We start from the raw sequence: 14,942 nt of genomic DNA on the forward strand, positions 1-14,942 counted from the left end.
GGTAAAAGAATAATTATGGTCACTTATGAAATTTCACTTTGGCAGATAGTTTGTATAAATTTTCTTATGACATGGGTTGAGTCTTCATCTTGTTGCTGAACTGGGTGGAAACTGTAGGGGTCAGGAGGAGACCTGGGGGAGCCAGGCTGTTCTCAGATCGCTATCCTGATTGTGGTCTAAGTAATTTCTCAGCCACAATTCTCTCCTGTATTGAATAGCAATAATAGCCATTACCTGCTCTGCCAGGCTGCTGAGAAAATTGAATAGTTAATCAATTTGATAATGGTATGATGTTGCAAGGCAAGCAGATCTGGGCCTGATCTAGCTTTGGCAGAGAGGTATGGGTGATACAGTAGATGACATTAGAATCCTATCTGTGACATAGTGCAGAGGTGATGGACTTGATGGCCCTTCTGTGATCCAATAATTTGTATCAAGCAAGAAAGTTAGTTCCCTTCTTATCATAGGCTCGTTAGCATTTTCACAACGATACAGCTTGGTTTGAACCAATGACCTTGAATTTCTTTAGTCTCCTAAACCAGCCCCTGCTATATGCTAAAAAAAGATTCTTTCTTTTCCGATCTCAGAGAGAATAAAAATCAAATCCTTACAGAACAAAGAACTTTGAAGTGCTACAGAGCAGTAGGAAGCCAAGTTAAGCCATTGGACAGCATGAGAACTTTGAAAGCCTGGATTAAAGTGCCGACTTGCTGAACAACCCTCCTGAAGAGATGTCACCTTTCACTCAGAGGTGGAAACTTGTTCTCCTCTGTGTGTGCATGCACATCTGAGGGAGGCAGGCAAGGAGAAGGAGGAACAAGGCTGGTGTAGCACCACAGACTCCTATCAGGAACTGAGTGCACTGGGCTAAGAAATTTTCAGCAACTGAGATGATCTGTGTTGACTTATGAGATGCAGAAGAGGGCTGTCCAAGTCATCTAGCAGATAACTAGCTTAACTGACTGTCTATTCTCTCAGACAGCAGCTCACTGTTCTTCCTCATCCTGGTCATCTTTTAGATTTCTGGGATGGTAAGAGTCATAGGAGGAAAGAGAGGTTAATTTTTCTGCAGTGAAATAATAAGATTGTATTTTTGCTTTCTAACACTGGAAAAAAAAAAGAAAATAAATTCTTCATATATCTCTCTAAAATAGGAAAAATCTTGGATTCCTCTGTTCTCTGAAATTAGGGGCTAGTGTGCCACTGAGTTTTTCATTGGAATCTGCAGAAGTACTGTGATTAGCAGGCTACAGGCAAATTGCCTTACATTTGCAGATAGTAGCCTCATCTCCAGAATGGATGTTCCTTTCCCATGAACCAAAACTTCAGGATCCAACTCAAGAAAAAAGCTCCATTCCCTTCCTCTCTTCCCCCATAGCCAAGTGTGTTCTCATTTTCTCACACTGAGGAGAAAAGCTGGGTACCTACCTTCAAAGTGGTCTCTGTCCCCCTTAGGTCTGCTCTCTTTTTCCAGCTGCTGTGGGGCCAAGGGCTGCCGGAACAACTACAGTGCTGCCAGCCTGGCTCCCACCAGGCAGGCAGAGCCTCTCTGTGTTCAATAAACTATGCAATAGCCTTAAGCCATTACACTGTGACTGCTACTCTTATTGTGTGACATTGAGGTCACCACTTAACTCTATTCACATATGTGTCTCTGTAGGTCAATGTAAACCAGTCCAGGAGGAACTTTTCCACTAACATATTTGGAACTGCAGGGAAGTGCTACTTTTACCGGAGGGACTGTGAGGAATTGTTCTTTGTAATCTGCTTCCCTCCTTCTGCAGCAGGGATTTGGGGCAGGGATGGGAGGGAGGGCCCTCTTCCATCTCAGCAACAGCAGAAAACTTGGCTTTTGTATGTTTTAGGGCAATCACTTTTCTGATGGTTTTCTGACAAAGCTTTTAATTCCTTTTATTGATGTAATAATTGATCTCCTAAGAGTGCAGCCTGAGATGCTGCCAAGCATTTTCAATGGGCTCAGATTGAATACCATGCAATTTCTCCATTCAGCTGTGATAACACCTCTCTGGAATTATCCTGTAGATGAGATGAGGGTGAGATAGGCTACCTCTGGTTCATATGTAGCAATTCAGGGTAAATGGGAGCAGCCCACAACACATTGTTCAGGGATAACCTTCCTGAAGGGATATTTTTGCTTAATCCCTGCCACTTAGAATCTGGGTTTTACACCCTGCAATACACACAAAGCTCCTAAAAATTCCCATCCATTACAAGATGCATGAATCCTGCTCTATGTTTTTCTAAATTTTTAACCTGAACGACATCTTCCAACAGTAAGTTCCTCAAGCCATTTAGATGCCACGTTGAAAATGTTCCACTGTACCTGCCTTTGTCTTAATTGAATTTCCTTCCATTTCCTGTACATAGCAATAATTTTGCCTTTGCCTCCCTTTGATATTTTTGTCTATTGAAGCCCACACTTATTTATTGTCTCTTGAAACCAAGCAAAGATAATCATTCTTATTTCTCTTTATGCCACAGTCTCTTTATTCCTCTAGGTTTTTGCCCCTCTGTTTCTGGTTCAATTTCTGTGATTTCTTTCTTGATATCTTGGTCCCACTGTAGTTGGAGGCAAAATGAGTGGATGGCTTTATTAGTGCCTGGGTTTCACTTTAAAAGCTTGAAAGAAGAGTGATGTTTCAAGTGAAGGTGCATCACAGTTTTGTCTTCTGAGGGTACAGCCCCCTATGTTACTGATGCTACCAGGTATTCAAGTTATTTCATACTCTTAGAGGAAGAAATGCATAAGAGCTCTGATAACTTTAATTTCTTGTCAAGACGCTTGAAAAAATTTAATAGTACCTGCTGTTTGACATCCAGAAATTCACTCAGGTTCTCTAGGATGAATTATGATAGAAGAAGTGAATTTGTCATCCTTATCAAAATTATCAGCTTGCATTACTTTTCATAAAGATAATAATTTCAACTCAGTTAAGTGATTTCTATTTTTTAGACCTAAAGTCCTTCATGCTGTCCAGTTAAATCCATCCTATGCTTGGCATTGGCCTCAGAGTTTTTGCAAGGATGAAAAGCTTGCTTTTACTGTTGTTAGCTCTTTTGTAAAGGTTAGCAGACATTGTGTGGGTGCCTAGGTCTGTATTTAATTGAAGGAAACAATGCTTGAAATGGTACAGTTGGCTTCATCTCTGTGATGTCTGAGACACAGAAGAATGAATCACCAGTGTGGAAGAATTGCTTGCTGTTTTTCCCACTGATAAGCCCCAGCATGGTGTCATGCTGGAACCTGAAAATTTATAGCTTCAAACCAGCTGTGGATATGTTGGATGCCATGTGGATTCCCCATTCACTTGCAGGTCAGACTGCAGGCCTGGCATGCCATGTCTGGGCTGCTGTAGATACAGGAGCACAGCCATTCATGAATTCTGAGCTGCTTTTCTGACCTCTCCCTTGGTTCATCTACAACTTCCTTCCTCTTTCCTGGAAGGGAATTCCATCATGAGACCTCAGACAATTGGTCCTTAACAGACTTGGAGTAAATAAATAGTAAAAATGCTGATGAGGATAAAGCCAGCAATAAAATTTTCCTGGGAATAGTAAAAACAAAACCTGAAGGACAGCATTTGATGTGCCTATGAATGGATATGTGTGGGTAGGAGGCTGCTGAGCTCACGATCTGTCAGACTGACCAGAATTGCTTCATTGTCTCTTCTTATTCCCCTCCTGGTTGGTATCCATCTGTTGTCTCTTGTCTTAGCATATTAATTTTGACTTGTAATTGCATCCCATCATCAAAGGGAAATAAAAAGGCTTTTAAAATAAATGAGTGTTGGAATTTAACCCCCTCCATAAAACACTCCAGACCTCTTACCATTCCTCAGCTCTTGTCTCCAGTCCCACTCCTGGCTTTGCTGCTCTGACAGACAGATACATCTCTCTGCATTTCTCACTTCACTTTTCCATGATCCTAACACCCTGCTCCTGTCCTCTCAGCCTACATATCTCATGTCACTGGCTGTGCACCACCTTGAGGACTCCTGAGCAGAACTGGGACCTCAGGGGCCTGCAATGTGATTTTTTGCTCATGGAGGTCTCCTCGAGCTGTCGATGTGCCTCTGCTGAAAGGAAGTTAGCAGACAAGAGTTTTCTTTTGAAGAGTCAATGGCTGGATGTCTACTGCTTTCCTGCCCTTTTCTCACTTGGTAGGCTTCTTTCCATTCAGCCTCATGATCTTCCACAACCTCTGAAATAGTCTCCCAACTGGGAGCCTCCCAAGTCCCTTGCCTCTGAGAGTGCTCCTCTTGAAGACATTTTGCTTGATGACTGGTGGGTTCCCTGAGGAAGGAGGTGGGAATTGGTCATCTTTATCCATATAGGCTTGGTGAAGTTAACCCATCCTGTCAGTGACTTCCTCATCACTGCGACTCTCCAGGATGGCTTTCATAGCGTGGAGGAAGAGGAATGCACAGAGATGAGTGGGCAGTACCTTGATGCTTGAGCCATTTGGACTACATATGCCCTGTGGGTCCCAGAAGGCTCTGAGACTCTTGAGAACCTTTACTTCTCACTATTTCCAGTTGGGAGTCCTCAGAGTGTGCTTTTCAGTCCAATTAAGGTTTGTGGTGTTGAGGTTTGGCCTCAAAAATGCTGCTGGGGGTTTTGTTGTGGCAGGGTAGACCCATCTTCAAACACCAGTTCCCTGAAAAGCTTATGTTCATACTTAGCACTGCCATTGCACTGCAGGATATTCTAGATTGTGACTTATGAAAACCCTTAAAGCTGTTTTTGAGCAGTATGAATTATACAATTAGAATTATTGTGAGGGGAAAATAATAATACGAGGTATATTTGATCCTGTGGGGAGATGAAATGGCCATGGAGTTGGGCAGGAAAATTAACACAAAGTGCAGAGAGTATTTCTGAGGTGCTTGGACACTTGCAAGCACTTGTGTGAAAAAAATCTTGAGTAAGGGTTTAGTTGTGTACTCCTTTGTGGCTTTCACTGCTGATTTTCACAGAGGATTATCTCTGCATTGGAAGAAGGCACCAAAATGATTGTACAGTATAGAAGATGGAGAATGTCTCCACTCGGAAAAGGAACAAAAAGGTTCACTGTGTAGGATTAAAAGTGGGCTAGTCAATGGCTGCACTGCTACCAAGGGTTTGTTAGGGCAAGGATGAGTGTCTTACACATAATCCCAGAGCTATGTAGCATCTCTAGGCCCAGACTTGTTTCCAAGCAGTTGAGCTATTCTTGAACTCAGCTGTATCTATCTTGTCCTAACACCCTCCTTCCAAAATACCTGGTGATGTCAGGCCAAGGTCTTGTTCTTTAGAATCCTCGGGTAAGCCAGGACTGTCAGGTCCCGAGCCCTGTGCATGTGGCTTTTGGGAATAAAATGAGGTAAGGTCTTGAAGAAGTGCTTAAAGCAAAAAATTAGGCACTGATATCAACAGATATAAAAGTGCACCAGCCTAAAGTAAGCATTAGTTAGAACAATGCAAAATTAGTGCAGCTTGGGGGTAAGAAGTGTTGAGCTGAAAAGTCAAGATATCCCTAAAATAACAGGTAAGTACCTTGTCAAAGTCTGTGGTCCTGTATGGTCATCATTAACCTCATTAGTACATCTTAATTTTCAATTAGCCTATCATTTGCAGAACCAATTCTAACTAAAGACACAGAGGTGGGAAGGGGAGAGGTAAAGACTTAAATTAAGCTTAAGGATGCACAAATTTTTTAAAATTGCAGGATCTGAATTTCCTATCAAGTACAAAATATTTTATCTCATTTGCCTCTTCCTCTCTGACAACTACTGAGCTGAGAACTACATTTTTTTTTTACAGAAAGATAAAGGAGAAGCAAGTGCTGTCATCAAGACACAGCCATGTGGTTTGCTGACATATCTTAAGCATGTGTGTGGTCTGATACAAATGCAGCGGGCCAGCTGCAAGCACAGGCAGAGTGGGACATTTCCTTGGGAGTCAGGCTGCCCAGAGTAACGGAAGAGTAGGACCTGCCACTGCAGGATCTGCCACTGCAAGAAGACAGTGGTACTATCCACTTGAGCAGTAGGCACTATGAGTCTCTGCCTCCTTGCACAGCAGACAGAGGGGGTCAGCCTGGCTAGTGTGTCTGTCAGGAGCAGGTTCGATTCTGTTTGGTCCCTCTGTGTCCATGGGTGAGGTTTGTCCCAGTAGCAACTCTGGCCACCCTGCCCCAACAGAGAGGCAGATCCCACATGATCAGCACACCTTATCTGGTGCTTTCACTGCTGCCATGTGGGTCTGATTTTCTGCCAGGGAAGAAACCTTTTGTTCTGGTTGTCAACAGTAAACTTTGCCTGTGCTGTTAGGCGGTTTTGAACTAGCTCTGGATCTGTCTTCACAGGCACACACATGCATGCTTGTACTTATGCAACACCCATTAACAGGAAAGAACACTCAGTATAAACACATACACACAGAGAGCCATATGGACACATGCTCATTAATTGAAACCGGGCCCATGTACTGAATCTCTTTGTTAGCATCCAAATCCCAGCCAATCTGCCAGTACTTAGGAGACAGAAAACTGGATCACTTCCATTGTCTGTCACTTAAAAGCTGAAAATTATTTCACTGGCCCCTGGTCCTTGCTCCCATATTCTTTGAGAAATAGCATTAACATTTTGTTTGAATGCACATGCGGATAAATTTATATTTTGTGCAGTATATTACATGTAAGCTATAGCTGATGATTACTCCCATGCAGATGGTTAGCTCAAGGCATAAAGATAATCTAAGTTGTCAGATCCAGTTTAAATGGTCAGAAACACAGAACTCTACGGCAGGGAATTTCTTAAAAGTCTACTTCACACACTGGAAAACAGTCTCTTGATGATAAAAAGACTTAATTGAGTACCCAGGAAATGTCACAATTAAGCTCGTTGTTATTACTGAATTAATTGCTTTGGCTTTCCAAACAATTCACTAACCTTTAAATACAACCGCACATGATGCTTCAACGCAGAACCATACCTCACTGAGCCTTCAGAGTGGGAGCAGCTTCTGGGGGAGGTCAGAGCTCAGTAGCACTAAGTACTGCAAAGCGCAAAGCCTTGCCTTAATTGCTACAGTTATTGGAAAGTTTGAAGAGAATGAAGTGGAGGTCCCCAGCCTGGACACAGAGGTACTTTCACGTTAAGGCTGGTTAATGCTGTCAGGACAATTCAGAGGAATGCCTGTCTCTGCCACAGCTTTTCGTGTGATGCTGTGGGGGCCAGTCAGATCACTGTGGCCATTTGCTGAGACTAAGTTTGTGTGTGCCACTTTACTCCTCTATCGAATAAGAAAAACTTCTTGGGCAGCCACATATAATGATATCTTAAGATCTTTTTCCAGTGTTTAAGGTCTGGACCTGTGAGCAGATCCCTGTGCCCTGCACAGTGCTCTATGGGCAGAAGATGCATCCAGTCTCATATCACGAACACATACATCTCCTGGTCATGACTTGGGTGTGTAAAATTCTGCTCTGAAAGCCAGGTCTCCAGCAGCCTCTGTGGTGAGCAGTGCCCAGCCTTCAAACAGACTCTAGCTTCTCGAGTTTGTTCCAAAAGTTTTGGTCTGATTGTCACTGCTAAAAGATTGCTTCTTTGAAGGGGGAAGAGAACTGCAGTGACCAAGAGAGGAGCAAGCAAGCTAAGTATGGCAAAATCTTTGCCTGGTGAAGGAGAAAGTGCAAGGCATGGTGGCTTGGGAACTGGACCATCAGGGGAAAGCTTACTTGCAGGCATTTGAAGTCATCCAGTTGAATCCATGCTCTGCAGCAATGTTGCAGACCATAATTTTCCTGAGGACTTGGTATTTTGAAACTCACTATATGTGTTTGATCTGTCTTCCCTCTAAATGACCATCGAGAAGATGTGCCAGTGATTTATTTTGCCCTTACTGGGAGGAGGGAAAGCAGATCATTAAGCCTCGAATACAGCCTGCCATCTGGATGGGCTCAATGTGCAAGAAGGCATAAAGTTGGGATGCAAATATGCAGCACTTGGTTCTCAGCCAAGACAGAGCTTGTGCTCAATTGTTTAAAAGCAGATCTACGCAGACATGACTTATTGCAGGGGAGGAAAGGGGCTGATGGGAGCCCTTGGGGTCTGCTTTGCAGAAATCTCTACTATAGCTGAAACCTATAGGAACTGTGCTTTGAGTGTATAGAGATTTCTATACATGGGCTCTTGGTGTCTTGACAGATGTACCTAAGATTAATTGATCCTTTTGACATTTATCTTTGTGTTCCAGTGCTACCCCTGCAGAGGATTTACGTTGGTGGGAAGTTGCCTCATGTTCCCCAGCTTGGGAATCCTGACCTGAGGTGACTAGTGGCTTAAGGAGAGGCATGCAATCTTCTTTCGACCTCAATGTGCAGACAAGAAAATGAATACATCTAGCTGTATTAAGAACATTACAGTGGGTTGTAGAAATATACTCTTCCCTCTCTGCTTTTACCATTGGACTCTGAATGTGATGGTGAGCAAATCACATACACCCAACTTTTCAGCAGTGGCCACGAGTTGTTTTCTTTTTTATGTAGAGGCAGCCAGCCACTGTGGTGGCCAAAATTAATGGTCAGCATTGCAGATTTTTAGCTGTGATCTGCCTATGAATCAATTCCCCTATCTCTAAAATATCTGTGATAATTGGTTTTGTAGGGGTGACTGGAAAACAAAAGTCCTTTTGAGTTTGGGAACTGCTCAATGGCAATAATAACAAGGCAAATTGAAAAGCCCAGGAGGGAAGCAGAGTTCTGTATGCTTTGCAGTGCACTGCTGGTGTGCAGATAAATAAGGCCACAAGAGTGAATAACGAAGATAGCCTCATCCATAGAGCACTCCTGTGTGCTGAATGAGGCAGGGGGTCCAGTACAAAGGAGAAGAATATAGGATCAGTTAATTAAAACTGTACCTCTTATTATTTCTGTTTCTAGAGTTTAGTCCTTTTCCACAATCCATTTGGTATTAAATCAAGGGTGGGTAGGAACAAAATGTTTATTTTTAGAGACTCTTGTGTGGTTGAAACTTACATTTGATATCAAAAGCCATTTCCTGTCCATATTTGAAGTTGATATCATGTTATTCTGCAGCAGTTGCTAGTGGAAACTGTTGATGCGTTGGTACACTTCCATTATCCATCGCTCTGCTCTGCAGTTCGGGAACTGGAAGGCATGCAGGTGGCTTCATTTTAATATCTATTTAAAGTGTAAATGGCTGTCTGCAGTGCTCTTTGAAAAGGCAAGGGCTGTTGGAAGCTTTCAACACTGGTGGGAACTAGGAGCACGTGTGATCAAGAAGAGCGGCAAATGTGATGAAAGGTAATTGCTGATGGCTTTGAGGATTAAAGCAAGACTTTTGCCTTTTGACTACCAATGGGAGCTCTGGAAGCTGGCAGCACTGGGAAGCAAGAGGAAGGCAGTCCCCAAGGAAGCAGCGTGGTGGGGGTGTGACATGGCATGTAGCAGCCAGCCCAGCCCTGGAAGGGCTGGGGAGCAGACTGGGAGATGGGTGCTTTTGGTTAAATAATGACAAGTGGTGCCTATACTATCCCTGTTAATCTGGCTGTCTTGAAAGTAGGAATCCACACTGCAGTCTTATCTTGCTTGTTGGAAACCATCAGGTTTAAGGCATAAGGTTTTCATAGACCCAGAAAGCAGAAGTAGTATAATTTCTCTCTCTCATACTGGAAGTCTGTCTTCCCAGACCTGCTGGAGGTGACTTTGCAGCCATCATCTCAACCTGTGGAACTTCGAAAGTTGAGGTAAATCCATGCATATGAAGGATGATGTTATAAAAAGAAATTCCAGACAGTGAAAGAGATGGAAAGCAAGTGCTCAGGGTTTGTGGCTTCCCATCCATTGCATCTTCTCAGAGAGAGAGTACTCTGATGAAAGAAGAGCTCTGTGTTGCTTGGATCCCACTCAAATCAGTGATTCTGGGGAAAAGAGTAAGTTTACAACATAGGAACATGGATTTCTTCTCTTAGCTCCATCTGGCATGACACAGGTGTGGCTGTGTAGTGTTTTCCACCTGAATTCCATCTACATCTGACTAAAGCTTTACTGATATTTGGATATATGTGCAGCATAGCTAGAATCAGCAAAAAGTTAGGCATGGGCTAACTTTCCTGATTGTGGATTGTCTGAGCAAGTAGCATATGTGTTGGCCTAAGTGGGACTGTGATATAGCTGTGCCTCTCTATGGGCAAGCAATTATACAGCAGGGACTACTAGATTTACTGCACTGCAAATACTTTGCCTTTATTGCAGTAAGGTCATTGCAAATCTTCTGGAAGGCACATGGCAAAAAAAAGCAATGACTTCTCTTTATCTCTCTTCTGTGAGGTTTCAAAGTCTGTCCTGGGTGCCTGTGTCCAGTTTTTCTGGCTTGTTTGTTTGAAGTCAGATACTTAAACTGATGGATCCTGCTGATCCTCTGCAGCTTCCACAGATTTCACTGGCAACTCATCAGGATTAAAACCTTTGGGCCGGTTAACTTAATAGCTACTAACCTGCTGCAATCAGTCTTTAGGAACCTAAGGCTTGCTCTTTGCAAAACTGAGAACAATCATATTTTCTTATGGTCCACTGGAATTGAAGGAGATTTAGCTAGAATGGGTGCCTCCCTGAAACAGGAACTATGGAGGTCCTAAAGCTCTGTAGTCTTTTCATCTTCAGGCCACCACAGCACCTCCTCCATTTTCTGCCTCCAGTCTGCTTCCCCCAGCTTGATGCAATTTCTCTGCCTCAGTTTCTCTGCCAGTACACAAAAGAGGGGTTAGCATTAACTGTAGAAGAAAGGGGCAAACCCATTTACCTCCCTGAGATCAAAAAAGCTCTCAGTGGCCAAAGGGAATTAAACCATAGTCATCTATTCTGGCCGGATGATTACAAAGTCTTTGCTCGTTCCCCCGTAGAGTTTCTTCTTCCATTTCCATTTGCCCTGTAGGTTTCTCACAGGTGGTAAACACTCCCATGAGGTCACCTCCTATGTGGGTCAAGATGCCCCATTTTTCTTTTACATGACATGCCACAGGCCAGTAGGGAGCCCATACGGGGACTTCCAAGGGGGGCTGGGGCACGTACTAATTTCTGAATTATACTGTGTTAAAGTGACACTGTCCCTGGATAAGAATGCCCGTGCCACATAGAAACATAAATTTAGCAGAGGCATTTGCTGGGCTTGCACTGACCTCTAGTGACAACGCAGGGGACCAGGGCCTTCAGCCATCAATGGGCTGAGACGGCACGTGTGGGTCCATCCCTCTGTGCTTGAAAGTTTACAATGGTTTGCAACAGTTTTTGGCAGAATTGTGCATGTAAGCCTCTGCTACTGCCTTGGATAAGCAAGCCAAGCCTACTGACTGATGAGGATCTGTCTGCTTGGTAGGTGACTGCAGTGGGTCTCAGGTGTCCCAAACTCCTTGCACCTCCTCACTAAACCACTTGTCCTCCCCAACCCACCAGTGCTGCGGTGCTGTTCAGGTCTTCTGCAGTCTTTGTTCTTTCTGTTTATCTCATTCTCCCTCTTGTCCCTAAATCTGATCCCCCATTTCTTTCTACTGCCCCATTCCTTCATGGCATCTGATCACTGCCAGTCTACCTTCCTGGCTAGGTAGCAACCATGCTCCTGGCTTCTGGGATGATCCTGAGTACTTCATCTCTGACCTCTGTGTCCCTCTCTCCACCCTGGCTCTCTTGCAGAGCCTGAAAGTCCTTTCCACTGCTGGGATGCAAAGGACAGGAGTTCTGGTTTCTTTGCCACAAAGCTGCTTGCTGTACCACATAGAAGATGCTTTCTGTACCACATAGTTGATCATCCTCTATGTGATGTACATGAAGCATCTCCTGTTTCTAATGCCACTTAAAACCAGAACCCCCTAAAAAAATACATACAAGCTGTGCTGACGCTGTCTTGTACTTCTCCAAGTCTGTAAATGAAAATGGTGAGAGCTTTGGACCCAGTCCTGGAAGCTGCCAAATGTGTCTCCAAAATGCTGAGCAGTCTCAGCTTTTAGGGACATCTCTAGGACTCATGGGATGTCGGTAGTTCCCAGGGAGCCCTGCATTACCCAGGACCATGGGGGAAACCTACTAGGGCTGAAGCGTGAGAAGTACACGGAAGCCTCTTTCACAGCCCCACTGCTGCATGCTGATGCCACCTCTCACAGGCCATGCCTACAGCACCACCCTTTCCTTTCTTGGCTAAGCAGCCCCAGTGTGGGGATGTATGGTTTCTGGGCTCTGATAACAAGATAGTGCCTCATTCACTTGACATTCCTGTCTCTCAGAACCATAGATTCACCCACCCTCCCAAAGCCCTAGGAAGTGCTTTTACTCACTGGATTACAGCTCAGCTCCTCCAGCTCTGTATTATCATCAGAGTAAGGCCCAAAAAGCTCCGCAGTGAGCACATGAATGAAATGACTTTTTATTCTGGGAGTTGCTTTCCAGAGAAAGAAATAATCCATGATGCCCCACAAAACTCAGGATAAAAAGTCCCATCCATCTGTGAACTCCAAAAGCCAGGCTTCTGTCCACCTATAGATTTAGCTGGAAGGTTGAGAGAGGCAGGAGCATGCACAACACCCCCATCTTTAATACCTCTGACTGTGTTATGTTCTCCAGTTCATCTGTATGAGAGTTATCATACTTACAGGGCAGAGCTCCACAGCACTGCCTCTTCCCCTAGACCTCACTGCAGATAGATCCAGTTCTGTTGTCCAAATCCCGATACTGGAATTAGCCTAAGAGATCAGTTGAAGCATCTTGGCTTCTCATAAATCTCTATTGAGGAGCATGCCTCCTGTACTTGCCTTGAGGCATCTGCTGTGGATTGACTCCTCTGGTCTCTAGCTAACCTAGTCCACATGAGAAGCCTCAGAGAGGGTGGAATGTAGGAAGGCTGCCAGCTACAGCCTTCCATGCTAGGCTGAGCAGAAAGGCAATCAGGTTTCCTAAGCACTGTAACAGATGACAAGGTGTATATTTATACCAGATACCCACATACTTTGAGTGAATTGTGCAACATGAGATTTGTCATCATGCATCAGATCACTGTGTATCTAATCCAATACTACGGCTCTGACAATGTAGGGAGAGCTGAGCTGCCTGCAATGATGCAGCTCACCAACTGTGCAATGCGGGAACAGAGGGTCTGCGATTAATATTCCTCCCCAGTTCCTCCAACAATCAACTGGTACCCTGACTGCTCTTGTTATCTAAGCAGGCAGAGCTGCAAATGTAAGTAATCACAAGTTTAGGCAGCCTTCTAAATACAACTCGTAAAACCACAACATACATTTCTATATTTTGAGTGGGATAATGTTATGCTGATTTCACCTTACTTTCCTCTGTTAAATGATTCTGAGGCTAATTGCTCCCTGGATGCCAGCAGTGAAGAGCTATCGTAGTGCTGGAAGTGGCCTGTAATCTTTTACACCACTCCTAGCATCATCTTTTATACCTCCCATGAGCTCCCCATTTCTTGCACGCTTGGTTTTTATTTTAGCTTTGTTTGGTTATGTTTTTTGTATTTTGTTATTGGTGGTGGTGGTTTGAATTTTCTCTCTTGTCTTTGCTGCAAGGGAATCAAGCCATTCTTCTCCTCTGGGTGTGCTGGCAGTCAGCCACATTCCGTAAATGCAGCAGGTGCTGCTGCCTTTGTGTTCACAGTGCTGTCATCACCCTTTGATCAGGCCAGGAGTCAGTTACTTTGCTTGGCTGGTTTGGGCTTCTGCCATTCACAGAGCAGAGCTCTCCCCTGAGCTGTCTGCAGCAGCTTTTGCAGCACTCCCATGAGCATGTACAGATAATTTCAAACCCCTTAATATGAGCAGCTTCTTAGACCACTTAGACTGCTTCTTCCCAGCCTCCATAGTGTGACTTTCTGGTCAGAGCAAAAGGGTCTCTTGTCCAAGGGGCTCTTGCGTCCTTGGCTGTCTCTCATGTTTAGTGCTCTCTGCAGCTGATTTACATAGTAAAAGTGCCCTGAATTAGCTGTTTGTCTATGGAAAACTCCTTCCTCCTTGTAGTGACCTGCATAAAAGGACCAGGGAGGGGGAATCCTTCTTTTGCTCTGCAGTTGAATCTGAGGCATGGGAATTTTGTTCTTCTGTTTCTCCTCTCTCAAAGGCTTCTTTTCCTAGTCCAAGAACTCTGCTGTGAAGAACTGGAATCAGTTGTGGTCCTGGGCCTTGTGAGGTTTGGTCCCTGAAATCCACGTAATGGCTCTTGCAGGAGTGCCATGATTTTGTGTCTCACAGTCCATGTGGCACTGGGTCAATGCCATTTCAGGCTGTGTTGAAGATGATTTTTGAGCAAACAACTGTCTTATGACACAACCAATAGTGCTATTTGCTCCTATCCTTTTCTGCTTCCTTATGTTTTGTAATTGATCCATATTTGTTGGCATCTGCTTTTCTGTTTGATGTGTTCTGTCCTGATGGTGTCGAATGTAAATTCCTGCCTGCCAGCCACTAATGTAACAGGATTCAGAAGATGGTGGTGGGAGTTACCAGGTGTGGAGTAAAGACTGTCTCATTTGGAATGAATTATACTTCAGGGACTTAGATCAACTAGGTTTGTCGGATACCAGGGGATTCAGTGACTTTTTCCACTTGTAGATTAAGGTACTGATCCTTTAATAGCTCGAGTGATTTTTTTCAGGCAAAACAAGCTACCCAGAGTGTCCAGTAACCTTTTTATCCTTTCTAAGCTGCCAGTGACAACAATTTGTGGTGAGGCAAATGTCATTGAAGACCATCATTCAAAAAGTGAGACCATTGCCTGTGACCTGTCCTGGTCATCTCAACAAAGTTGGCATTTCCTTGTCCTCCTGTGAGGTATCATATTGTCACATGTGATCTGTACCATGCTAGAAACAGGGTATGGATATCAGCCTAGCAGTGGGTGTGCTCCTGCAAAGCTCACT

Source organism: Pseudopipra pipra, chromosome 5 (genome assembly GCF_036250125.1).
Source record: "Pseudopipra pipra isolate bDixPip1 chromosome 5, bDixPip1.hap1, whole genome shotgun sequence".
In the NCBI taxonomy this organism is placed as follows: Eukaryota; Metazoa; Chordata; class Aves; order Passeriformes; family Pipridae; genus Pseudopipra; species Pseudopipra pipra.